Raw genomic sequence first — 26,751 nt, forward strand, 5'->3', positions numbered from 1 at the left:
AACATGCTATGGCATTTTATATTAACAACAACAAAAACCATTTTTAAGTGCTGCAAATGGGAGGAGGGGAGAACTATTCCAAGAAGGTACCCCAGAAAAGACTCTATCCACAGATCTTCAGTTCTTAAAGGGAAAAGGAAGAGGCCTTGGCTAAATAAGTTCTCTTAAATTGAAGTATTACTCAAAAATAATGAAAGAGACAGCAACTGTTTCCATCCTTTCTGAGACACATACCTGATTAAAATAAATAAAAGATAACTTGTGGATACAGTTTTAGATCAACAGTAACTGTTAAATGAAGAAAAATATAATGTCTATCTTCTGTCTAAAGAAGATTTTTCTAACACTAAGAATTAAATTTGTAGCTCTGCTTTCTCATGATTTAATCAGCACAGAAAATTTCATAGGGAGCTTAACTGCAAATATGTATTTTTTTTCCCATATTACTGAAAGGGAGAAGGGACTATAACCGAATTTCAACATACAGGTAGGCCAAAATTAGACCATTTCCAAAGTTTTATAAGGCCTTACTTAGGGTGCAATCACTCTTTAAAAAGAATTACAACTGAAGTTTCTCAAACTGTACTTTCTCATGCCTATTCCCAACACCTTCACCTTATACATCACAGTTAAGCTAAAGGGTGCAAATAAGATTCTAATGAGAAAACATCAGTTGCTTCTTTGACAATCTCACCATTCACTGATTTATTTCTAATGAAGACAAAGCCCAACCAAAAGCTTCCCATAAGTTAAAGGTCAAAATATGTTCAAAAATACCTAGCAAAATCAAGGCAAATGGGAAACCCGTGCAGACCCGCCTCATGAAGTGGTGTGACAATTAGAGTAATTGTACAAAAAGCCATCTTCAGGAAAAAGTAAAAGAAATTAAGCTGCCACAACTGTAACAGGTTAGATGAAAAAAATCAAAATTTAATGTATTCTCCCCTGTGTCATCTTGTTTTGTCAAGACATCAAATAGAATTGGGAAGTACAAAATAACAAGCCCTTGAGAAATCACAGAAGCCGACCTTTTTGATGTTGTTGATTTACCTTGTTCTCAGTTATTTGAACAATGATGTTTCAGATTTAAGGGCAAGATAAAGCTTAGAAATTAAAACATGATACCAAGGTATTCTAAAAAGCTCACCATAACATTTAGCCTGCATCTTCATTGATTAATTGCTTTTAACCGGATTTGAAAATGAGGCACAATGTATGTGTTCAGTATTCATTTTTCTCATTCGAAATTAATTTCTTTCAAACAACTCACAGATTGGAAGAGGGACTCAATGAAGAGCATTCCTACAATCCAAAAGTAGAGGCCCAGATTAGCTCTTCTCAGACAATTCAAATCCCCACAGTCTGCAAAGGCTTGTTTAGCTAAGAGATACCTGAGTTTTCTTTTTTAAGTGAAAGAAAATAAGGCTGAATGCAAAATGTCACTTGATGGGGGTGGGAGGGAAGTATTGCATGCTCTGAAAGGACTAAAACAAGAGTCCAGAAATACGCTGCTTCCAAGAAAACAAACCGTTTACCAAACAACAAATTTAGCTTACAGTGTTAAGACTATCCCCAAATCTAGCCATACAGATACACATAAAGCTACCCCTTTTGCCCCAAGAGAGCTACAGTTCATCAGCAATGTAACTTCTAGTCTTATATGAAATGTTACGTGCAAAGATATATGAAATCAAGCTATCACAAGACAGCATTCTCAACTTTTTTATGTAGGTAGTTCCTTCTACTCAAGCATATATATAAATCAAAAACTGCAGCAGTTAAAACTATCTATTTGAGGCACTAAAAGTAAATAACCTAATATTTGCAAGCATTATAACTTATTAAACCTTGACAGTTAATAAAGCTGCTTAATAATTCCTTGTCATTGAATGCATATTTTGAAATGTAACACACAGACACAATTTATGTATTTATCTACTCTAACCTTCTCAATCAACTGTTGCTACGTTATCCCTTGTTTGTAAATCAAGGAATGATGAACTACCTGAAGTGGAATCTAACTGACCACTGTATTTGCCCAGTTACCAAGAACATGGTTTTCAGGTTCTCTTTAGTGACGTTCACCTACAAGTAAACCACATAATAAAATAAATTCCTCCAATCTTCCTTTTTGCCAATTCAAATTTTACTCAAATGTTAGTACAGACTGAGAAGCTAGTCACAACATTCTCTCCTGATTGTCTCAGAAACATAGTAACTCAAACAACGTTTTCTGCCACATTAACCAAGACAAACCTGAACTTTCATTGTTTTTAATTAATCTAGATTTTAATTTCAAGGTATCTTCCAATTGTGTGGAGGTTGGCTGAAAAGTTGTAGAACTGGTCAGTGTCATAAAAGAGTTTATCTTTCAAGTGACAGGTCCTGACAACGTGTAAATGCAAGGCAGTGACGGTAAGGGTTTTGTTTTTTAAGGTACATTTAACTACAAACAACAACAAAAAATTCATTCCTATCATAAGCTTTCTGATGATTTATGGTTTACCAACTGAGCAAGGTTACGCAACACTGCATGCCTTTAGATGCATTATTTCAGCTAGTTGAGATTTAATTAAGATCACAGCCTCTAAAATCCCTGTCAAATGAAAATTCAGAGAAGACAATACACTATATATCCTCATGCAGAATGTTTCCATTCCATCCCTGGAAAAATATGAGTTAATCCGCGTTTCTATGGCTGCTGACAAAAGTTCGCTAATTTTGCTTTCTTTTGACACTGAGGTTGTTTTCTATTATATGTCATGAGATCATTCCCTTCCAGGGAAAAAGGAAAAAAATCGAGAGTGATACATGTTGCAGAAAATGCACTTGACATTATTAGCCGATATTATCAAAGCTTAGCCATGATGCCATCACATTTTCATGTAATCAACCCATGCTTACAAGTTTCATTTAATAAAATGTTTATTAACACAAAACAAACAGCCTACCTTACCTAAATTACTCGGATTAGATAATTGACATGCGCCTCTCATTTCCTTAACTAACCAACTTTTTGTCAGACAAGCTGCATATTTGGGCAGGAAACAAAGTTCTTAAGGCAAATGGGTGAATATAAAGCCCGTTACTTTCCTTCTATAAGTCGTTCTTAGGGTTAAAAAATAATCCTCAGTAGATTTCTTTCTTATAGGCTGGTATTGACCCATACTATCTTTTTAAAGAAAAAAAAAATGTATTACTATGTGCCCCTTTACGTAGTCAAATGTATTTTTATTTGCATCTTCTTAATATTTGGTTGCTTATCTCATGCCTTAGAAATGACAGGTGCTTGCAGTCTCACTCTTGACAGGCAACTACACAAATAACTGTCTTGCCTGAAAGGGCTAATGCAGTACTAATGAACAATAAATCAACTTTGATTATCAAGTGTCAGCCGAATGCGTTTTCAGTTCAGCTCTATCACGTCCTACAGTAAGTCAGCCAGTGTCTCTGGGTAGGCAGTCTGTATTTTGGTTTCATTTTTACACACTTTTCACTGAAATGTGTCAGGCAGCTACAAAGAATCACATAAAATAGATATAGACCTTTTCTCAATTTATGCAAAGGGCATCAATTAGGAGAACGTGCTTCTGTCTTCAATTGATTTACTTAGTGGTCAATCTTAATAACCAAGCAAGCTTTGTATTCTTTTAAACAACAATAACAGCAACACACACATCAAACCCTAAACTAGAATCTTAATGTGATCATCTTCCAGCTCTTTGGCAGTGACATGCTAGCTTGCGCTCTTTACCACATAAACCACCTCTGATTGCATATATACATTCCTCTTGGAAAACTCATTATATAAAAACACACAAAAACAGCAAAACAGGGCCGCTTTTAAAATAAAAATGCCACTTGCTTTAAACTTTAAGAAATCTGGCTTAACACTGACTTCCTAATGATAAAATAAACGTAACTTATTTTTTTTCTTAAGCAGATTAGTCACTGATAGTATGATTCACATTTCCTGTTATCAGGCTTAATTTTTCCCCCAAATGTGTCACTTTTAGAATGCTGGAATCTATGGAAATGAGGTGATTTGCATTTTTAAATTGGTTTGATTAGAACATTTGGTTTGTTTGGACAAAAATATAAAATTACTAGATATTTTACTTGTAACTGTCAGGACTTGAAGGAGTTAATCCCAAAGAGGAAGAGTCTATATGTACTTTGCTCTAAAACTTTACCACCCACTTCCTAAAGGTCCTCTCCTTCCCATCACCATACTTGGTGGAGGAGGGGAGAAAAAAAGTCCCGTTTCCACTGACCGTCTTTCCTGCAGTTCTGACAGTTGCATTAGCTACATTCAGAGCCGGTTCAGCTGGGAGTACCCCGTGGTAATTCTTCAGTCTGCTGCACGTCCAAACCCAGACCCCCGCTCACTACTTAATTAACCAGCCAAGTAATGCAACAGAGGCTTAGAATCCCCAACCTGCCAGAGTGTTCCATTCGCTCGCTCGCCTGCTCCGGTGTGGGGCTCTGTGCCTCTCCCTCCCCCTTTACTGTGTGAACTCCTCGAATTTGAACAGCTAAGCTGAAAATAGCCTAGACAGATATAGAAACAAACTATCAGAAGCAAAGAAACATCCACATGGGTTACACTGAGATGGAGGCTCCTTGTATATTTCACACGCTCTGAAAGTGACAGAAATCACACCCCAGATACGTCCCCCGAACGGAGTGATGGCGAGGGCTTCACCAAAGTGGCTGCGTGAAGGCCAGACCGGCAGAAAATGAATCGCAAACGAAAAAGAGAGAAAGAGAAACACACAAGCAGGACTTCCTCCAACTCTCAACTACACCCCACCCATGAACATTTAAAAAAAGAGAGCGAGAGTGTGAGCCAGAGAGCACGGGGTGGGGGGGGGGTATCTCTCTCCAGGACCCACAGGCCTGCAGCTCCTTTTTCTTGCCCCTCCACTCCCTCCCCGCCTCCACTTCCAGAGCGCAACTCCTACCCAAGTTGGTAAACAGCGAGGATGAGGATGATTTTTTTTAAAAGACTCAACTTCAGAACCCTCGGGCTCTCCTGCCTTCCCCAGCGAGGCCCCCAGGAAGCGGGCGCCGCGGAGCCGGGGGAAGGAGAGCGAAACCGGCAAAGATCAATCAGAAGGACCAACCTGACACTCTCCATGTAGCCGCCAGGCGCGCGGAGCCGGGCTCGGGGCGCCCGCGCGGGCCGGGCGTGGGGTCCGGCGGCCTCGGCGTGCAGGCGGACTGCACGCGCGCAGGGGCGCTCCGGCTCGCGGGCTGACAAGACGCGCCGCGCCGCGCCCACCCGCCCCGCCCTGCTCCACCAATCACAACCCGCCTCTAAACACCCCGCGCCGCGCCGCGCCGCGCCGCGCCCCACACAATGGGCTCCGCGGCCCGCGCCCCGCGCCCGCGCGACCCGGCCCCCTCCGCGCGACAGGTGAAATCACGCTCTAGTGCAACCCTGCTTTTGTCTGCAGAGCAACTCCACTTAATAGCTGTTAACCCGGTGACCCGCCTCCGGCTGACGTCTGGGTCGGCCGGGCTCGGCGCGCACCGCTCCCTCTGGCCAGGGCTCTGCGGGGCCAGCGCTGCCGGCGGGGCGGCGTGTTTGTTTCGTCTTTGAAACTGACAAAAGAGTTGTCCTAACCTTTCCGAGAAACCCGGGAGGCCGAAGAGGGGCACCCGGCGCTCGCGGCGCCAAGCCGACTGCTCGGAGCAACTGTTCGGCTTCGGGAGGGGACGCAGGTCTCCCAGGCAGCGCAGAGAAGCGCTTTCCTCGAAAACCGCCCTGGGAGGAGAACTTTCGCTTCACGTCGGGGGTTTCACAGAGCCTCGGCCTCCCCACACCCCTTTCTTTCCCAGAGTCGGTCTCGCCAAAGTGTGCCAGTGCGCACCGAGGAAAACTAAGCCGACGCGGGGTGGAAATAAATAACAACCAAACGTGCCTCGTCGCTGAACCAGGCGACTTCCCCTCTAGAACGACAGCTGCCGAAGAAAGCATCTGCCACACGTTTGCTAAGAAATAATTCTTTAAATTCCTTTCTTATTTATACAACAATAGCAACAACAAAAGCTACTCTCAATAAGCACTTTAGGATGACCTTCTCTATTAGAAATAGTCACTGCTCTTTCAGGCTATTGAAAGCTGAGTATAGTGTTTTTTTAAAAAGTCAACAATATGCTAAACTTTGTTGGCTCAACTGACACGACTTAAGCGTCAGGTTAACCTAGTCCATTTCGGCGACTCTAAAAAATCACCTATTTACCACCTTCAAACTTGGAGAAAAACTTCCTGGCCTGTATATTTTTTAAAGACACACACACAAAATCTCCACACACATTTTTATTCTTTTTCTCAAAATATTAGAGGAAAAGGAATAGTGTGACATCAATGAATACCTATTTGCCTTCAAAAAAAAAAAAAAAAAAGCAACAAAATCTGACCCAGTAATCCCAGGAGTTTTACTACAAAGTACATTTTGATGTGAAGTATATTAAATGCAGGTTACTACAGACCGGAAAGAATATTGGTAATATTTCCAATCAAGCAAATGCCTGAATTTCAACAGGGTCAGCGGGGAGCAGCCAATTCCCTCTTTACTCTGGCTGTAAAAGAGACAAGCGCGAAGTGACCATCAAAGTATGATCAGATGTTAAATTGGCACAGCGCAGATCGCTCTTCATCCTAAAGTGTTTTTGTGTCAGATACCAAATTTATTAATGGGGTTTTTTCAGGTCACAAAATGTGACCCCACCCTCTCATGAATATTCAACAGAGAACCAAGGGCGCTTTTGGGGGGTAGAAGGGCCTTAAATCTGCCAGAAAGTCCCCGGATTATTAGTAGAGTTCTGACTCTTAAAGAGAAAAGGTGCTGTTTCCGGAGGGGCTGGCAGAGAGCCCCAACGGCAGGAAATAAAAATAAAGGAAGTGCTCTCCAACCAATGTACAGGGAGAAAGTGGAAAGAATCATTTCAAAACGCCCAAGTGACTTTCTTTTTCCCAAAGTATTAAAATTGAGTTTTAATGTTTATAAACAAAAACTGGGATGTACTTTGAATATGCAATGTATTTTTATTTTAGAAACTAAGTTCTTCATGAGGCATCCATAAAACTCATGCATGCTTTTAGAAGGTGGACTAACTCCTTTGCAGGTCAGTGTTTATCAGTTAATAGTCTCCAGGTGCATCAAAACAAACAATAAACAAGCAAACAAAAAACATCACAGACGCTCATGACCCAGCTGTGGAAACAAGCCTTAAACAAAATAATTAGTCAGTGATGCAATGCAATGCTTACTCAAGTACTAAATTGCACGGTGGTGGCTGTAAGCACCATGGGACCACAAAGAAGGAGGAGATCTCTAGGAGGAGGGGTCTGGGAAGGCCCCTTGGGGAGGTGGCATTTAAAGGCTGATGGTTTGGGTCAGGGGGAGGTGACAAAAGAGAGAGAGAAATGGCTTGGCACACTAACTTAGAAGCCACCTGGAGCCCATCTCGCCCTCTCTCCAGACAGACAGATGACATGGTGACTCAGAGACTACTTATGGGCAAGGAAATGTCCCATCAGTGATAAACCTGGATAAACTACATATGCCCAGGCCACTTTGGTTAATTCTAAACTCCTGTGGTCCTGTGTACTGGCCTTGTGTTTGGGATTCAGGAAGAACTGGAACTTCCATAAGTGGAGTATAATATAAAATGTTAAAACCAATAGTAACTCAGAAGACTTTGTTAAAACCACTTATTAATCACTATGAGCACCAGGTCATTTTAGAAAAGCTGAATAAAAAAGGCTGACAAAAAAATTTTGGATTGTGGGTGTTTTAACAGTCTCATGCAGTTGTCATAATCTGAACACAAATTCCAGCCCTCATTGTACAGAGGAGGAAACTGAGCCTTAGAGAAGCAAAGTGATTTCTCCCAAGAATTAAACATGGCCAGGTGCAGTGGCTCATACTTATAATCCCAGCACTTTGGGAGACCAAGGCAGGAAGACTGCTTTGAGGTTTGAGACCACCCTGGGCAACATAGTGGGACTCCGTCTCTAAAAATACACACACACACACACACACACACACACACACACACAGCCACGTGTGATGGTGCATGCCTATAGTCCCAGCAACTTGGGAGACTGAGGTGGCAGGATCACTTGGAGACCAGAAGTTCAAGGCTGCAGCAAGCTGTGATCGTACCACTGCACTCCAGCCTAGGCAACAGAGCAAGAACCTGTCTTAAAAAATAAGAAATAAAATAAAAAAATAAAACATACTACAGGCCTCCAAGAGGAAGCAGATACTGGATAATTATAGAAAAAGAGAAGCCATAATAATATAAAGTGAATACCTGTGGTGGGGGGGAGGGGATCTTGAGGGGTAGGCCAACATTTAAGGAAGAGTAAAGGAAATGCTAAATACCATACTTTAAAAATATTTTTGATGCCCACATCCTAACACCCACAACAGATACAGCTCTTGTTCAAACACCACATATTAAGAAACCTGTCAGTTGCTAAATGAGTCCATTGTGCAGCTGGCTGTGCACTTAAGAACAGATTACTATGATCCCACACCAAACTCTAACCACCAAATAACACACCTGGGACTAAAATCATGTATTATATTTGGTTCTGCTGAGCCTTAGCCTTGAACACAGAAGAAAGTGAAAGGTTTTACTGCCCACTCAGAGCTGAGAATGGAGATAAGATGTATTAAAGGAAGAGTCAGGAGGAGCCACTCCTCAGGACATTATTCCATGTGAATAATGTCCATTCCACAGGAATGGCCCTGTGGTGAGGCAGATACAGCAGTGGTCCCTGGCCCACGTGGTCCTCAGTTCCAACGAAAGGCCTGCTTTGCCAGAAGCTGCTTGGAAATAACTAGAGAAGGATAGGAGCATGGGGTGAAAAATCAACTGTGTGATCAGAGGCCAAAACCTTAATTCAAGTTTGCTGTCTTCTTCTGAACAACACTTGTGTTAACACAACACACATTTTCTTTCCCTTTTCCAATTAATTTAATGGAGTATCCAGGACATATTCTGAAATAACAGAACTTAAAGAGATTCAACCAACTGATTCCATTGCCGGAGAGAAAAAGCTAAAGCAACAGGAATACAAAATGTAAGCCCAGTAATATGCCTGATGGCCTACCCAGGGAAGCTGGCCTACCCAGGGAAGCTCGCCTCCCCAGAAGGAGGACTGCTTTAAGTATTTCTCCAAAGAATGCCAATGGGGCAGCCAATTAGAGTGACTAAATTGCAACAGCACTGCCCCATTCCTGAGATCTGGGGATTTGTCTCCAAGGAACCACCATTCTGTCTTGATTTAAGCAGTGCTTTTACTTAAAAATATAAATTAATACATCATCCATCTACAGGGAGCTAAGGCAGTTAGCTCCATATTGACATTGTTTATGTCACTGTTATGCGTATGTTGACAATGAAGCTAATTATGTTGTTTTTCTTCTGTGCCTGCAAGTTTGGCCAAGGGAAAATACTGAGTTCTCACTGTTCCATAGGAGTTTAAATTCCCCTTAATGCATCTTCCAAATTGCCATTTGCATTTTCATGTAATGCAACATTTTATAATGCCATTGCTTCTGGTTAATTTGTATATACACAGTGTGACATGTCAACATTCAGGTGACTTGTAAGTATGATGAGCTATGGAAAACATCAACCTAAAGACAAACCCCTTACTCTAAAAGCATTCATAAGCATCAGAGGTAAACAAAATCATGACAGAAAAGAAAAATGACAACATCCTTTCCTAACTGTGCATTTGACAGTAATAAATTACCCTCTCTCATTTATGATAAAACTATAATCCCCTGTTTTAACATAATGTAAAATTTGTTAATGGACTGCTTCTGCCATGGGGTTAGAACAGATTACACTGAAGTGTGCAAAGTTCCTGAAAAGCTACATGTTTTGGGGCAGTAGAGCATGTCCCAAAGTGCTGTATCCTTCAGATATCAGGGGGGACAAATCACTGCCACCACCACCACCAAGTGTAATTTGTTATTTCCCTCCCGAAGAGTGACAGGATTTTTGGCCCACCCACAGGCAAACCCTCGATTTTTAAGCATAACCAGAAATGGGGCACTGAAGGGGAAGGAAAGATGGCTCTTGGGGAATGAAATTACATTTTAATTTTTTTTAACGTTTAATTATGTAGAAATCGCTGAATATCAGATAAAGGCAACTGACCACCTTTATTTAGTATAGTCAGCTTTTCCAGAGATCTGTGGTGTGCAGCAGGCCTGCAAAGAGGCAAAGGGAGCGTGTCCCATCCTGCCCTCAGAACAATGCTCACACATCTTCCTCCCATGCAACACCACCCTCCTCTGACCCTAGGTTGACACACCCTCATGTCAAAACCTTCTTTACGCCTGCCCTCTGCTGGCAAGCCTGCCAGGATTAGGAAATTTTGACTACTTCGACTTATTCAAAAGACAACTTTTAAAGCCAGACAGAGAAAGGACATGTAATGAACTATTAACTGGAATATATAAATTAAGACATTTAAACAAAATGGGGGGGAGAAAGGGGGGCACCCCTAGTGAAATATGGCACTTTTAATGTAAAAATGCACATTCGTCTATTCTATTGCCTCCTCGCTCACAGCAGGGGAGTGCCAAACTCGATATTTTAGCTCGCCTAAGAGAACAACCTGTATTACTGTTGGGCATCCTGCCTTCTTTTGCTCACTCTCCGGGGAGAGCAAGTCAGCGCATTTTCAATAAAACACCTTCTTAGCAGTAATGGGCCACTGTTCCCATTTCAGTGGTCCCTAAGGTTTCATGATACAGTATATATGACTGACTCGCAGTTTGAGTTTTCTTCTGGCATTCCTAAGATCCAAAAAAGGGAAGAGAAAAAGCAAAAGAAGAGTACTTGCTTATCCTTCGTTTCAGTAAGAAAACAGTCAACTTTGAGACTGATTAGCTGGTAGGACTTACACAAAACAAGGGCACTCTCCCCCTGCTACGGGAACCCTCCGCGCACGTGTGGGCCGGACTCCCAGCTGAAGGAGGGTTCTGGGCATTAGGGGGTAAATTTCTGCAGCAGCGTGCTGGGGTTTAACAGTGCAACTCCTGTCAGTGTCAATGGGAAGCACAAGGCCTGTACAAATCCCTGCATACCATTTCAAAAATATATCTCCAAGACGGGAAAATGAAGCTTAGCAGTTGCAACCTCAAAAGCATTCAGGAAGTAGCACTCTTGACAGCGCTTTAGATGCCGAGTAAATGCTCTTATAAAGAACACCCAATCCAGCCGACAATAAATCTTACACCGGGGAAGCCGGCACAGGGCTGTGGAATCCCCTCCAAGATAATTGCCTTCCACACTGTGTGGCATAGAAACCACTACGCAGAAAACATTTTCTGGGGCTCTGCAGCTCGCTATGGCTTGCTTTTCTTTCCTTAATAGTCACCAATTACACAGACGCTCACACCCTGTCTTGAAAAGTGACCATATAAAAGTCTCAAGGTTTGTCTCCTTTTCTAGAAAAAAAGGTTGTAAGGCCAGTTCTAGTGGGGAGGGGGTGGGAGAGGGAGGTTGAGAGAGTGTGTGTAAGAACTCAGGAATGGAATCTGACACAGGCATCCAGGTGAGCAACCCTGGGTGTCTCCACTTCCCAGTCTTTGACGGTTCATGTAGTTTCCAGACAGCTCCAAGTACTGGGGCTCATCTACAGGCTGCTGAAGCGGTCAGCACATCTTTTCTAGTCCACAGTGGCCTCAAGCAGGCTGTTTAACTCTGAGATAGTACAGGAATACTAGATATGACTTAGGATTCTATTAATGACTTTGTCAGGAATAATAGTGTGATTGTGGGCAAGTCACGTCACCTCTCTGCGCCTGCACATTTCAGCTAAACAAAGAGGAAGATGGATGAGATCTCTCTATAATCTCTTTTTTCTTTTTCTTTTTTTTTTTGAGATGGAGTCTTGCTCTTGTCACCCAGCCTGGAGTGCAATGGCACATCTTGGCTCACTGCAACCTCTGCCCCCTGGGTTCAAGCGATTATCCTGCCTCAGCCTCCCAAATAGCTGGGATTACAGGCACCTACCACCATGCCTGGCTAATTTTGGTATTTTTAGTAGAGATGGTGTTTCACCATGTTGTCCAGGCTGGTCTCAAACTCCCAACACCTCAGGTGATCCGCCTGCTTCAGCCTCCCAAAGTGCTGGAATTACAGGCGTGAGCCACTGCGCCCAGCCTCTGTAGTTTAACAACAACAACAACAATGACAACAACAACAGCTATCATTACTGCTATCCTTACACCTATCATGTACCAAGTGCACATTTTACATTAGCAAAGGACTAATCTCTAGGTATTTTCTGCTTACAATTAGGATCCTATGTAAAACTACCAGAACTAGGGCTGGGTGCAGTGACTCATGCCTGTAATCCCACTGACTCAGGAGGCCGAGAGAGGAGGATCACTTGGGGCCAGGAGTTCAAGACCAACTAGGGCAATGCAGCAAGACCCTGTCTCTAAAATATTTTTAAAAATTAGCCAGGCATGGCATACATCTGTAGTCCTAGCTACTCGGGAGACTGAGGCAGGAGGATCACTTGGGCCCTGGAGGTTGAGGTTGCAGTGAGCCCCGATCATGTCATTGCACTGTACTTCACAGCCTGGGCAACAAGAGTGAGACCCCATCTCTACAATGAATGAATGAATGAATGAAATCAGAACCACCAGAAATATGGATTAAAATTATAAATAGGATTTTAGAGCTCAATAATCTCAAACACTGTCATGTCTACAATCAGTCAGGGAACAAGAATGAAAAAAATGTTTTTTGGGAAAACAACCCAAAACCTTTATTGGGACATTCTCTAGGTCATAAGCCCTATGAAACATCAACAACTTGTAGTACATACAGTAAGTCACATACATGCTTTAAGACTTGGTGGATTTAGTTGAGGGGGTCAGATGAAGACTCTAAAACAACTTGACTTCTAAACATATTTATGTTTTTTTGTGCTTGTGACTTTTTCATCCTCTTCCTTAACCACTTTGGTTCTTTCGTTTCAACTATGCCTGCTTTCACCAAAAAGATTTCTGAATATCCAATCCAGCCTCCCAAACCACTTGCTTGCTTCTGTTGGTTGCATATTGGCAAGGAGAAATGAGTTTTAAGCATCTGGTGGCTGCTACTGATAGGGGGTGCCTTTTCCTTCTCAGATTGAAGCCACAGCTAAGGTTTAAATTGGATTGCAAGGGACACTTGGAAGAAAGAGTAATCTCACAGAGACATCAGACCCCTTTTGTATTAACAGTTTAATAAAGTCTCAAGAAAATGCATACAGAAATGTAGTCTAGCCTGCAGGCCAATTATTTATTTTTTATTATTTCAAATGGCATTTCATCCTTCATGAGGAAAAGCAGTAGATGAAGCAGGAAGCTTTCAGGTCATATAGAACTTCCCTCTTTTCAAACAAATAAGGCATTGTGTGTTTGAACAATAGGAGGAATGTCTAATTGATCTTGATTAAATTCAGCGATGTCCAATTTTTGAGATGGGTCAGAACGCATCTATGTAATGTCACAATCCAACAGGCCAGACCTTTGAAATCAGGGCGCGCTGTGGTTAACTGTTCTCTGACACCCTTTTTCATCCATTCACCCATCCCACTGGGCTACTAACTTATTCTTCCCTCTAACTTTGTTCTCTGCTTACACCCTTCTCTATACCTCATGTGAATCCTGACCTCTTCCTGCCTTGGGGCTTATATTTTTACAACAGCAATAGCAATCCCCCGTATCTCTGAAGTCTGCAAAGCCCTGTCAACATTCTTACGACAACCTCTGAAACAAGAATCCTATAACCTCCACTGCACATAGAGAAGGCTACCTGGAGTTTGAAGCAGAAGAGATGTGAGTTTGAATCCAGTATTTGTTACTCACCAGCAATGTAGGTGAGTTGCAAAAGTTTATATTATCCGCATTTCCTCATTTGTAAAGTGGAAATGATTATCTGCCTCAGAGTAGATAGATGTTTCTGTTATTATGTTCTGAGGGGGTGTCAACTTCTAAATTAATGTCTCTTGATTTGAGAGCATTGGTGTGAATACTTGATCCAACGTATGGCAAGTACACAGTGTCTAGCAAACCCTCCAATGTTGTTCACAGTTAGGGGACTCGTCTGAGGTCCACTGGCTGGTGAATGGAAGAGCTGGGATGTGACTGTGTCCTCCAGGGCTCAGTCTCCTGCATTAGGGACCCTATTCATTTGCTGGTTACAGAGCTTGGGCAACTTTGAGACAATGCTACCATAACAAGGACCAGAGCCACTCATGAACAGGGAGGTGCAGGAAATCCTCTAAAGAAGCCACCAATCACAAACTGGGAAGCACATACTGTGACCTTGGCATGGGATTTGACAAAGAAAGGGAAAATGAGGGAAGAGTTGGTGCCTGGTAACAAGATGGCTGAGAAATACAGCAATACTTATGGGAATGTATGATGCATTTGGCATTTCCTATAAAAGTGCTTAATCCTCCAAACAACCCTATGAAGTAGGTATTATTGTGCCCACTTAACAGACAGATAAACTGAGGCTCTAAGAGCTTACATTATTATTATTATTATTATTATTATTATTATTTTGAAATGGAGTCTCGCTCTGTCACGCAGGCTGGAGTGCAGTGGTGCAACCTTGGCTCACTGCAACTTCTGCCTCCTGGGTTCAAGAGATTCTCCTGCCTCAGCCTCCCCAGTAGCTGGGACTACAGGTGCCTGCCTCCACGCCTGGCTAATTTTTGTATTTTTAGTAGAGACAGGGTTTCATCATATTGGCCAGGCTGGTCTCAAACTCCTGATCTCAGGTGATTCACCCACATCAGCCTTCCAAAGTACTGGGATTACAGGCATGAGTCACTGCACTTGGCCAGCTTAAATTACTTAATCAGTATCTTGAAGCCGGTCAGTGGGGTGTTGGGACTTGAATGACTCCAAAACAAGGCTTCAATCCCATATGACAATCTGAAGACTAGGCTTGGGGGTAAAACTAAGCTTGGGAGAACAAAGGGGCTGGTTCAGTCTTACTCCCATGGAAAATAAATGTGACCAAGTGTAACCGATTCGTCAGCATGAATGGAAGCTAAAATAACACAAAGTTAAAATTCTGATGTCCTCTTTGATTCTTACAGGAATCCACAGTGACAACCCACAACTGGGCTGGCTGGATGTGGGAGTGGGAAGATCGAGGGAGCGAGACCAGGGGCTCATGCATTCTTTTTGAGTTACTTCTCCTTGATTAAGCAGTTTCTTATACTCCCATCTCCACTGCTGGAAAGAGAGGCAGACAGACACCGATGATCTTCTCTCATCTCCTTCCGACACATGAGTGAGCACCAGGCAGAGGCCAGCAGCCTCAGTGCCTGAGTTCTCCTGGTAATACACAGTGTCTCAGATGTAAACATGAAACATCAGGGTGGCGGAGATTATTTGGTCTCTAATCATAAAAGGCAAGGAGAGAATTCAGCATGGTGACTCTGGAGAGACACTGCCACCGGTTCTGATCCTGGTGGTACTATTCTCCGGCTGTACATTTAGGAAACTGCTAGTTTCTACAGACTTCAGTTTCCTCATCTATAAAAAAGAACTAATCTTAGTACTTCACCCACACAAGGCTTAAATGAGATAAAACAGATCAGTGGCTGGCACACAGTAAGCAGTTAAAATGCTTCCTAATGTATCATTATTACTATTACTACACACCACTTTTCCTTCAATTTCTTCCTTTTGCTATAATGAAATTACAAAAGCCAAAACTTATTTTAGTTTCTTAGACTTCTTATTTTTTTGTGCTGTAGGTGCTGTTGATCCTCACTCCAAAATTTAACTCAGCAGCGGCAGATCCTTCAGCCAAACAATGGAAGAAAACATTTGGTTGTTTTGTTTTTTAACCAGGGTCACTAGACCAAGACTCATCTACAAGAGGCAAAATAGCAGTCCCACTTAAATCTCTAGGTTGTGGTGTGCTACATACCCCAGCCAGTTCATCACTTGCATGTGGTGAAGGAGTATGGTGGTTTGCTAAACACTGAGCTCTCAAGGACCCACTGGGTTTTTTTTTTTTTTTTTTTTAACAAATAGGGTCTAACTCTGTCACCCAGACTGGAGTGCAGTAGCACAATTAGGACTCACCACAGCCTCAACCTCCTGGGCTCAAAGGATCCTCCTGCCTTAGCCTCCCCAGTAGCTGGGACCATAGGCATGCACCACCAGGCCCGGTTAATTTTTTATTTTTCTTTTTTGTAGAGACGGGGACTCTGTATGTTGCCTAGGCTGGTCTCGAACTCCTGGGCTCAAGTGATCTTCCTGCCTTAGCCTCCCAAAGTGCTGGGATTACAGGAGTGAGCCATTGTGCCAGGCCCTGCTGAGATATTCTAAGGAGGCGTCTCTGCCCCAAGTGTCAAGTAGGTTGGCCAATATCAGACCTAATTTATGGAATCTTCGGCCTATATTTTTTCAATGTTTTGTTACTCACGGTGGAGCCTGTCTCCAGAAAGGCTGGCTTTCAATGTAGTCCCAGCCACTCTGGCTCTAGAGAGGGCTCAGCTTGCACCCAAATAGCATCATGGTTTAACAGGCTGACTTTAAGATTATTTTTCAAGTTCCCAATACCCAATTAACTCGAAGGAAGAAGTGGAAATCTCTTTTCTTTTCTTACCATCATTTGATCATTTGCTGAATTAACAAATACGTAAATACGCAGACATCAGAAAAGAAGGGCTCCTACCTTGGCCTCAGGGGAAAAGAGAACTTCTAGAATAAGACGAGAGTTATGCTGAAGATGAAAGGATAATGCTCTGCCCTAGGGAGACGGGCAGGCAGGACTGGGAAGGGCATCTGAGCTACTGGAATGGCACATGCCAACATTCATATGGCAGACAACATGAGTCAGAATACCAGAGAATGTGAAGGATTTGGTGTGGCTGGGGTGATTATAATTCATGCTCCAGCTCCCTTCCTTTCAGATGAATAGTTTTTCTTCTTTTTCCCAATTTCACCTGCATTTCTTATCTCAAAAATTTACTTATCTCTTCCTCTTCTCATTCTTCTTGTTTTGAGCATGGTCTCTGTTCTTCTTTATCCATGTCATGTCCATGATTAACATGATCTCATCCAGTCTTGACCTCAGCTGGGTCAAATACACATATGTAGTTTTCCTCCAAGTTAGCAGAGTTTGGTGTTCTTTATTCCTATCCTGGCACGCTCTCAACTGTGATTGCTAAGCTTCTAAGCCAGAGATGTTTCAGTCAGTGGATCTCTAATATGCCTCTGGATTTTTTGAAGGGTTAATGTAACATTCACACAGGGATTGGGAACACACAAAGTTATGGAGCATGGGCTCATGGGTTAGATATTTCAGTCACCAAGTGTTTAAATAATATCACATCAGATATAGTTATCTTATTATACAATTAAGTAGAAGAAAGCTTGAAGAGAGCTCACATCCAAGCAGGGTCAAACTTCTAAAACATCAAGGACCTGTATGCTAATCCTTCTTAGATGTCTAAAAGAGGAAATAGAACTCTAACAAAAACGGCATAGTCAAGGCTACCACTGACCTTTCACATGTCACTCCCATTCTGCAGCAAGGTGTCAATCCCTGAACCCTGAGGTCTCTTTTTAGTGCACTCTCTCCTAAGGCAGCCTCGCTGTACTGGAGTGAAGGTGGCTCTTGTTAATTTTTATTTACTTGTTCCTTATGAACTAAGTGGGAGTGGGGGAAAGACAGCTAAAGACCTGTTTATAGTACAGTGAAACTGAATGTCATGAAAAGGAGCCAAGTCTAAACAAAAAGTATTCCTCTATTAGACAAAATTATCCTTTCTAACAGGAAAGCACATACACATGAGGAGACGAGGTCACCAACCTAGCCATCTTCCCAACCATGGCACTAAATTTGGGGTGTTCCTACTTCCCTGACTTCCTACAGCATTTACTCTCTGTGCTGGTCACTTCATCATTCCATTACATATTGAATTAGCTCATCAAACGCCGTTGTACATAACCCTGTACATACCGCTCGTCAACAAAGACTTCATGAATTTATAAACAAATGAATAAACCAATGAATGAATGTTTTCTATTTTCTCTTCTTTGCCTTACTCCTCTCTCACTTCCTCCCCTCCTGAGAAGCATTTATGGTTCCTGTGCATATTTTTTTTTTTTTTTTTTGAGATGGAGCTTCACTCTTGTTGCCCAGGCTGGAGTACAATGGCATGATCTCGGCTCGGCGCGATCTCGGCTCACCACAACCTCCGCCTCCCGAGTTCAAGCAATTCTCCTGTTTCAGCCTCCCGAGTAACTGGGATTATAGGCATGTGCCATCATGCTTGGCTAATTTTGTATTTTTAGTAGAGACGGGGTTTCTGCATGTTTGTCAGGCTGCTCTCGAACTCCTGACCTCAGGTGATCCGCCTGCCTGGGCCTCCCAAAGTGCTGGGATTACAGCCGTGAGCCACCCCGCCCGGCCTCCCTCTGTATATTTTCTCTAAACTGTAAGCTCTGAGAGATGAATTGTGTGCTCTTTCTTCCTTCTCCACCTGTGGTGCATTTCACATAGCGTTAAGGAAAAAGTAACTAAGTCCTTGCTAAATAATAGCATCTCTATAGGTAAGATGAATATTCAATGAGAAGCATCCCTATATTGCCATGTTTAGGGACTAAAATCTTTTGATGACAATTTTATGACTGAGTGGCCTCATCACATGCAAAAAGTGCATTTGTATATAGGAATCAATGATTAGACTCTTTGAAAATTAAAAAACAAAACAAAGCTGGGTACAAACCATGATTCAGTGATTACACAAATAATGTCATTTTATGGCTGTGAGTAAACTTGAATGACTTAACCTAATAAAACTGTACCTACTAAAGGTAGACAGCTATCCAGGGTTTTAAAAAATCATCTGTCTTTCATTTCTCTTGCTAATTTTGTCAAATGAAAAGAATCCTTCTGAGTGGACGTAAGACTGGAAGGGCATGAAAAGCAGTTTTTCTAAACTGCTACCAATACCAGCCCATCCTGCAACTAGAAGACGTTGCCCAAGGAGCTTCCACTTCACTTTGTTTTGCCTCCAAAGGCTCTTCACTGATGCAGCTAAGAAAGAGAAGGAGGAGGAAAGACCCACAGGAAGACTGCAGCCCAGACTTCATTGGAGCCACTAGTCATAAATAGTGGCAACTTTAAGCCTTCTCCTTGGAAGCACAAGAGCTAGTGTGACCTTTGCTTCTCTTTCGTTACCTGGATTCTGGGAACTACAGACTTACGAACGAAGTTCATCCCACCAGTGGATGCTATGGAACGCCTGCAGTGTAACTCCCCCGCTTCCTACCACGCCCACTCAACGGTTTGGTTTTGCCCCTTCCTGCTAAAGTCCTAACTAGGTTCTGGTTTTGTTTAAAGCATGCAGCCAGTATTTGGTAAGTGACAAGCAAGGCTACCCACTCTATCTTGCCCCTGCACCCCTCCAAATAGAGTGCCCAGAAATGAGCATGGTGGGACAGGTGTCTGCCCCTCTAGTCCAGAGGAGGACAGAAGCCCAACTCCTCATTATTCTATTAATACAGTCTAAAGTCCTTGCCCCTGCCCCGCACCTAGGTCTCAACTGGCTCCTACTGGTGTTACAATCATCCCTCACTAATTGTCACACGAACTGCTGTTAAGTTACAGCTCTTCACTCTACGCTAGTACCGTGGTATGGGCTTTGCATTCATGCCCATTAATGATCTTTTTTTCATTTTGATCGAGAACTTCAGCCTGCTGAGATTTTGTTTTAAAAAAATCTTGATTCTTCATCTCAGCATGTTAACTCTTCCCCATCCTCCCTCAACATGGACAATTTCTATTATCTCTAAATTTCTTGGATCATATTCATCTGAGAGATATTGTGATCAGTTTTCTAAATGTGCGCATTTCAATGTTTCACAACATCTAAACTGGGGTGCTATTGTTATTATTTGACAATTAAGAAGACCTGTTCACATCAGGGCTTATTCTCATGTATCATCCACGCCAGGCGTGGGGTTATTCCCACTTATTACCTGTACCAAGACAGGTCCGGCCCTGCCTTCTCCTGCCACCTTCACTCAGCACCCAGCACAGTGCCTGGCTCTCAGCAGAGGCTTCATTGACAAAGGTTTTTGAACGCATAGATGAGCGAGCTTACTTAATCTTTACCATAACCCTATGAAGATTCTGTTTTCAGTCTACATTTTACAGTTGAGAAAACTGAGGTCTATAAACTTAAATAACTCACTCAGAGTTAGGCACCTGTTACACAGAACCAGCATTTAAAAATAATGCCTAGAAAGTATAAACAACACGCACAAGACACGCCAATTGCTCATTTCAGAGCAGGACCCCCAAATCAGGTCTTGTGCTTCTCTTTCTTGTGAATCACTAGCGTGGACCGCACCTCTCCAATCACCTCTCCTACCAGCTTTCTGTTTCTCTTTTCTGCAGAAACAGACATAGCTAAAGAAATTTCCAAATTAAAACCTGGCAATGGTTTCTATATTCTTGTTTCCTAAACCTATAAATCAAAACTGTCTAAACAGGTCATAAATGTTCCTCAGCAATATAATGGGAAAAGTTCTGATTTATAGTGCCGGTAGAATAATTTTAAATAATTACATAAGAGTTTTGAAAAAATGCAATTAACACCTTTAGAAGTTTTTTGAGATGAAAATGAATCTCTGGAGATGACTGTTCCCATACATAAAGATAGCCAGTTAAAAAATAAAAATAAAGCTACAAGATGCAACTGTGTCTGAAACATCCTATGGAGACAGAGAATAGGAGCTACTATTTACAATGGGAATTCACTAGTGTGACCACATCAATAAATGTTTAACTGTGTCACATTATTACACGATAACACAATCATCAAATGTACTGTTGAACGTTGCAATTAAATCGCCAAATAAACATCTTATTTCTATTCAGCCCCAGCTGATGGCTTTCTGCCTCTGTACTGCTTTGACACATCCTACCACACTGTCCTTTGGAACACTTCAAATCCACCTACCTGCTCTTGCAAATCTGGCCAATGTTCTTTCCTTCCTCTTTCTCTTCATTTGTGATTCATCTCCTTCAGAATCCAACCTTCTACAGATGAAGTCACTCCAAGCATCCATCCTTAACCCTAATTTCCCTGGGTATCAAAGAAAGTCTTACCGTCTCTGAATTTCCTTCTTCTGGCTTAGCAAGCAGTAGTAGTTATGATTTTACTCAATGAACCCATTTCTCAAGCACACTTAAGATACTAATCTTTCTCTTTTGTCTCTCACTAGGTGATCTTCACTTTGGCCCATTCTACCAGCACTTTGTCTGAAACCTTTACCTCCACAGGAATTGCAACTCTGAAAGTGGCACAAGGAGGCAACCTCTGACTAAACTAATTTTTTAAGTATATACTGCTTAATGCTAACTGTTCTGCATTTGTGTCCAGGTTTACCTTGGATACAACACTAAACAATAATGAAGCAGAACTTGACTTTCCTCAGGGCTCCTTCAGATCCAGTGGGAATCTGAAAAGTGTTCTAACACTCCATAATTCAAAATTGAAACGGCCCAAGGTATCTCCCCAGTTCTTCCCAGCACTTGTACTCAGCTCAGTAATTACACAAAGAGAACCCTCAGCCATTATCCTGGTATCAGAATTAAGAAAAAGACACAGAATCATAGAAACTCTGATCTGGAATAGATTTAGCGATCATCTTAATCCCACCCCCTCATTTTCCAGATGAGGAAACTGATGCCCAGGAGGGAAAAATGAAGAGCCAAAGGTCATACCTCTAAATAGTTACAGGCAGAACCGAGACCAGAACCTAAAACCTGTGACTCCTTATTAAACATTCTTTCCATTGCTTCACGCCACCAGACAAGGAAGATACATGAGGAACCACAAAACTAAAATAATCAGCCTCCAACACTTAGAACTGTTTTGGTTGGGGGATGCATAGGGAGAAAACAGTCTTTCTGTATTTGTTGGAAGGAGCAGTGCTTTTTATTTCCACTACAAGTTATGAATGAAAAATACACCTAAGTATTACTCACCAAAGGCACAAGACAAGATTTAAGTCATCTTCCATGGTCACTCACATTTCACTTGTCTACTATGTAGCTAGATTTTGTCATTAACCCAGGGCTGAATTGTCCAACAGTGTACACAGTAGTCACACATGACTATTTAAATTTAAATGAATTACACTTAAATAAAATAATTTAGTTCCTCTAACATATTATCCACATTTGAAGTGCACAATAGCCAATGTGGCTAGTAACTACCATGCTGCAAAGTGCAGACATAGAATAGACGGTGCTGTGCTGGGCGCGGTGGCTCACACCTGTAATCTCAGCACTTTGAGAGGCCCAGGCGGGCGGATCACTTGAGGTCAGGAGTTTGAGACCAGCCTGACCAACATGGTGAAACCCCATCTCTACTAAAAATACAAAAATGAGCTGGGCGTGGTGGCGCACACCTGTAATCCCAGCTACTCAGGAGGCTGACGCAAGAGAATTCCTTGAATTTGGGAGGCAGAGGTTGCAGTGAGCCAAGACTGCACCACCGCACGCCAGCCTGGGTGACAGAGTGAGACTCTGTTTAAAAAAAAGAAAAAAAAAGAATAGACAGTGCTGATGTCTAGAACATACTAGTCTGTGAAATGGGCATCATATGAAAGCCACCACATAAATTATAAGTTTGTAAACAACACATGTTCTCACTCATAAGTGGGAGTTGAACAATAGGAATACATGGACACAGGGAGGGGAACATCACACACTGGAGCCTGTCAGGGGGTGGGGGATAGGGGAGGGATAACATTAGGAGAAATACCTAATGTAGATGACAGGTTGATGGGCGCAGCAAACCACCAGGGCACGTGTATACCTATGTAACAAACCTGCACGTTCTGCACATGTAACCCAGAACTTAAAGTATAATAATAATAAAAAAAAGAAAACAAAACAAAAAAAACAAACAAAAATTATAAGTTTGTTAAATAAACTTTTTACAGTATCAAGGGACTGCAGAAATATTCTAGAGCAACTTTTTCTGGTTTCTAATGAAGGAACTGAGTCTTAAGACATTTATTTATACTGCGCTCCCAATCCAGGTTTGGGATTAAACGTCTAATTGTCCAAATCTAGGAAGTGATTTTCCCACTAACCAGCTGACTGGCTAAACAATATGGCTAGCAATATGATATGGCTCACCCTTTTTAAGATAAGGGGCAAAATGTCTATATAGCACTTACTCCTCCATCTTCTAAAAGGAACCTGAGTGGCAACAAGTTACCCCTTATCTATTCTGGATCTACATGGTTTTAAGGGAGCCAACATCATCCAGGGGGATGCAGGGGTGGATATAATGCTAGGTCCCACTGATATAGTTTGAATATATGTCCCCACCAAATCTCGTGTTGAAATGTAATCCCCAGTGTTGGAGGTGGGGCCTGGTGGGAGGTATTTGGATCACAGGGGCAGATCCCTTATGTCTTGGTGCTGTCCTCGTGACAGTGAGTTCCCCTGAGATCTGGTTAAGCGTGTGACCCCTCACCCCCAAAACTCTCTCTCACTCCTGCTCTTGCCACGTGACATGCTGGTTCCCCCTCTGCCTTCCACCATGAGCAAAAGTTCCGTGAGGCCTCCCCAGAAGCTCAGCAGATGCTGGCCCCATGTTAATGCAGCTTGTGGAACCATGAGCCAAATAAACCTCTTTTCTTTATAAATTACCCAGCCTCAGGTATTTCTTTATAGTGACACAAGAACAGCCTAACACACTTACCAATCAGCACATCCCCTCCCTTCTCCACAGCGACTGGTTCATGTATAGATAAGTGACCCAAATCACTCAATTGGTTCAAGGACTTTCGCTGGAATTCCTGAGCAAGAGATACTCTCTTTCTGAGGGGTTGCTAAGCTGTAAGTATGTGAAGGAGGGACTCTCAGAAGCCCTCTGGCCTCAGCAAGGGAAAAACCTGACAAAGAACGGAGCCAATAGGAAAGAAACAGAACAGAACAGAAGAATTGGAACAGACCCTTCCTGATGACATTACCTGAGTGCCTGGTTCCAGCTGGGTCTGAGGCCAGGCTAACCCTTGAACTTTTAAGCTCTATGAGCGTACACACTCTCTCACCCCAACCCCTCATCACTTGCCAGTCTGAGCTGGGTTTTGACATTTGCATGGGAAAAAGTCTTGACTAATACAGGTACCTCCTTCCATAAGAAGATTAGGAAGTGGTCATAGTGTAACACTTCCAAACAACCTAGAAAAGCACTGCCTGAGGGAAACCCCAAATTACAAGGCACACCATTGCAGTTGCAAATCTCGATGCCATTTTGGGAGGGATTCCCCAAGTCAACCCCAACCGTACATGGCCTGTCCCAGCCATGCACCATTCACTAGGTTTCAGTTCACCACCTGTGCATTTTTCTTTCGATCACCCCAATTCGCAAATTTCTTTCAAGGGTATGCCTGCAACATCACTTTGAAATTCAGTAAAGTATCTTCTATTCACCAAGCCCTGGGAATTTCTTCAAGACATTTTCACCCTCTAAAAAAAATAATAAAGAAATCCCCTCAAAGTCTTATGATGACCATACTATTAAGAGTTCTCAGTCCAATGGGTTTTCACTCAAAATTCTTTCAGTGTGTGTGGTTTTTTTTTTTTTTTCCCCAAAAACAAACTCTAAAATGATTCACTGATTCCTCACCCATGGGTTTGTTTCTCTCCTTTTTCCTGAATCTGATAGTTTATTTTTTGTTCTTGATCCACTCTGCCAAATTATGATCATCTCACTTTCATAGAGTCTGATAATAAATGATTTAAAATAATTCATTAGCAACTATTTTATTGTAATACATACATTCTAGAGAAATACACATTTTTCTTCATGGTGGCCTCTTTCAAGCTATCTGACTGAAATCACTTACTGAGACCAGGCATGTTAAAATATAGAATAGATTTTTCATGAATAACCTGCCCTTGCATAGTTAACAGTATTTTTCACAGTCTTTGCTTTCTCCTAAATAAAATGATTTTTAAAAAGAAATCATTGTTGGCCAGGCACAGTGGCTCATGCCTGGAATCCCAGAACTTTGGGAGGCTGAGGTGGGGGAATTGCTGGAGCCCAGGAGTTTGAGGCCAGCCTGTGCAACACGGCAAGACCCAGTCTCTACTAAAAACGCAAAAATTAACTGGGTGTGGTGTCGGATGCCTGTTAATCCCAGTTACTAGGGAGGCTGAGGCACAAGAGTTGCTTGAATAAATAAACAAATCAGTCAATCAATCATTGTTTAAATATATGGATCTGGGCATAAAATAGTCATTGCTTGTTAGTGGCTGTTCATTTCTTTCACTCAAAGAATTTGCCAAAATCCACTCATTTCTATGCATTTTCTGTCCAGCTCTGTAACAGCTTGCAACTACTTTTTTTCTTCCACTTAGCTTTTTGCTTTTCTTTTCTGAGGCGAGGTCTCACTCTGTCCCCCAGGCTGGAGTGCAGTGACACAATCACAGCTCACTGCAACCTCAACCTCCCATGGTCAAGCAATCCTCCCATGTCAGCCTCCTAAGCAGCTGGGACTCCAGGTGCATACCACCACATTCGGCTAATTTCAAAAAAAAATTTTCTTTGTAGAGATGGGGTCTCCCTATGCTACCCAGGCTGGTCCCGAACTCCTGGCCTCAAGCAATTCTCTTGCCTTGGCCTCCCAAAGTGCCTCACATTACAGGTGTGAGCTACTACTCCAGGCCCCACTTAGCTTTTTTTACTTCACCCCATTAATATTTACTATCCCAAAGTTTCATTTATTTTCCTGTTATTATGAAATTCCAGGTGAAGATCACTGGGCTCCCATGGCTTCAGCTTTTTACTATTAAGGAGTATCATATTAGAATCATCATCAACAATCCAGTGAAATTCTAATAACATTATTAGCACCTTTCATTAAGCGTATGTCACACGCTGTGTGTCTCTAGCTGGGTGCTTCATGTCCAAGTTTTCATTTGGTTCTTGTATGGTGGGTACCATTTATGGCCATTTTTTTTTTTTTTTTTTTTTTTTTTTAGATGGAGTCTCACTCTGTTGCCAGACTGGAGTGCAGTGGTGTGATCTTGGCTCACTGCAACCTCCGCCTCCTGGGTTCAAGCGATTTTCCTGCCTCAGCCTCCAGAGTAGCTGGGACCACAGGCGTGTGCCACCACACCCAGCTATTTTTTGTATTTTTAGTAGAGACAGGATTTCACCATGTTGGCCAGGATGGCCTTGATCTCTTGACCTCGTGATCCGCCCGCCTCGGCCTCCCAAAGTGCTAGGATTACAGGAGTAAGCCACTGCACATTTACAGCCATTTTATAGACAAAGAAACAAAGTTTTCTATTTTGCCCAAGGTCATGGTGGCAGGTCACGATTCAAACATGAATCCTTTGTTTCTAAAGCCTAAAGAGACTTAGGATGACATGGCTGAAAATTCTAGCATTGGAACTGCAAATATCGGATTGAAATCCATCACAACTGTATTCTTTGTATGTGTAAACCTGAAACCAGTGTCTCATGTTGACAACTGGCCTTGCCCATGTTTTGTCCTTGGGCAAGGGGCAAAAAGAAAGCTCTGCCCTCTTTCAGACTATGCCCATTACAGTTCTAGCTGACTTATCTAGGACTGCTAGTTAATTTCATATTAAGGAAATCTGTGAGCATCCCATAAAAGGGGATCGTCTCTT

At 42.3% G+C, this 26,751-nt stretch overlaps 1 protein-coding gene across 14 annotated transcripts in view; it reads right to left on the bottom strand.

The window, feature by feature from the left end:
• The window catches only part of FOXP1 (forkhead box P1), a 411,134-nt gene that overhangs the window by 104,993 nt on the left and 279,390 nt on the right, over positions 1-26,751 (bottom strand). For 2 of the 14 annotated variants that reach the window (XM_032149495.2, XM_032149491.2), the window contains exon 1: positions 5,127-5,227. The exons of 8 other annotated variants lie outside the window; for them this stretch is intronic. The gene's annotated coding sequence lies outside the window, so the exon portion shown is untranslated. Of the gene's footprint in view, positions 1-4,274; positions 4,417-4,438; positions 4,786-4,964; positions 4,989-5,126; positions 5,228-26,751 lie in introns of those variants that run through there. 4 more of the 14 variants (XM_058437160.1, XM_058437162.1, XM_058437161.1 and 1 more) reach the window with 4 other exon arrangements.

The sequence above is a fragment of the Hylobates moloch genome, unplaced genomic scaffold, assembly GCF_009828535.3.
Source record: "Hylobates moloch isolate HMO894 unplaced genomic scaffold, HMol_V3 SCAFFOLD_4, whole genome shotgun sequence".
NCBI classification, from domain to species: domain Eukaryota; kingdom Metazoa; phylum Chordata; class Mammalia; order Primates; family Hylobatidae; genus Hylobates; species Hylobates moloch.